The sequence below is a fragment of the Vitis riparia genome, unplaced genomic scaffold (assembly GCF_004353265.1).
Source record: "Vitis riparia cultivar Riparia Gloire de Montpellier isolate 1030 unplaced genomic scaffold, EGFV_Vit.rip_1.0 scaffold736_pilon_pilon, whole genome shotgun sequence".
Classification (NCBI taxonomy): domain Eukaryota; kingdom Viridiplantae; phylum Streptophyta; class Magnoliopsida; order Vitales; family Vitaceae; genus Vitis; species Vitis riparia.
Genome location: NW_023269759.1, coordinates 1 through 1747, shown reverse-complemented (window position 1 = coordinate 1747; position 1747 = coordinate 1).

Genomic DNA, 1747 nt, shown 5'->3' with positions numbered 1-1747 from the left:
CATATCCATGCAGATTTTGCATCATCAAAGCTGCCCATCATATTGGAAATAGAGGGAATGGAAGTGTTCCGAATCCATGTGAGGATCATGTGGTTATGACTATCCATTCAATCATGCGATTAAGAAAAACAGTGTCTCCTTCACTTGCTTCCTTGATAGGAATAGTCATTGCACCAGTACAATAATGCCAGAGCATGCGACCCTTAAGAAAACTACGCATAGCTTGAGACCAAGATAAATAATTTTTATTTCCCTCCAATACAGTATTGATGGGGCGAGAAAGAAAAATATCCTTTTATCCATTTAGAGACACAATATGCAAAAACAGACTGCAAAAGTGAAATCTACGCGAAAAACTGGGTAAGGAGAACCTGGTCAACCCTGAAAAAGTCAACGGTCAACACTGGTCAAAGTCAACTATCAACGCTGGTCAACGGATGACGTGGAGATGATGTCAGCTAGGGCTAGCGTGGCACTGACACGTCAGCAGTGGTGACGTAGCTAGGGCTGACGTGGCGCTGACGTGGCAAGTGCGGGCTCCGATGGCGATGAGGTTTCCACGAATGTGTAGATCGGCGTTGGACGATCTCAGTGGTACCGTCAAAATTGAAATCGGAGCAATATTCGCAGCGGTGATGCGAAAAACAGTGATCTTGTGCAGTGTGAAACTCCTTAAGGATGGTGGCTGCAGGTCCGGAACCCAAGGACGACGCCTGGATGACGTCGGAGGTTCAACGGCAAAAGGCTGCAGCGGCAGTTGTGATGGCGGAAGCGTTAAAAAGAAAGGAAGTCACACTAATGAAGACAAACTGCTAAGAAAGGGTTAGAGCAGTGGCTCTGATACCATGTTAGAAATACTGAAAGATTGTATTGTATTTCCTGAGTTAAAGAATATACATCAGTGCCTTTATATAGGAGGCATATGTGTGCGGTACAAGTAAGCTAACTGGGCCTAAAGCCCATAACATAATATACCCTTAATATACATTAACAACATCAATGGAATAAGAATTTGTTGTTATCTATAATATTTGAACCCATCACATTTTCTTCAACTTTACATGAAGGAAATATTAAAATGGGTTAGGTAGCTTATCTTAAACAATGTACTAGATGAATTATAAAATTACAATATTGTTTTAGCATCGCGAAAGTCAATGATAAGAGGCTCTATGCCTATATTTGGTAGGTAACTAATATTATGGATATCTTCCCCCTATCATACAATACCTCTAGCTCCCTCAATTATACAATTATTAAAAGTCAAATAATCTATATAAAGGAACAAGAAGATAAAAATTAATCTATTCTTTCAAGTCTCTATAGAATTTGAAGACTTTTGAAGCAAGATTTAGAATGGAAAACCCTAATATTTATAATGAATTTTGTATATTGGCCCGCAGTTTAAATATATGAATGTTAGTTTATGGAAATTAAGATAACTTTCTAAAAATTCTTTTTTTTTTTTCTTGAATTTTAGTTCAAAAAAATGTTAATGCCCAAAAGTCTCATTATATCATTACTTGTAGTTGATATAAATGAAATACAAAATATATTGATGAAGAAATCTGCGACCTACCCCAATAGAAAGGTAGATTCAAACCAATTGGTCAACAACAAAATTTGAAAACAAAATCTCACATTAATAAATTTAACTTTTTAAAATATTGGTCAAACAAGCGAAACAAACTATATTTTCTAAACTTTAAGGATTTTATATTAAATGTAAATTAAATCCAACCTTCAC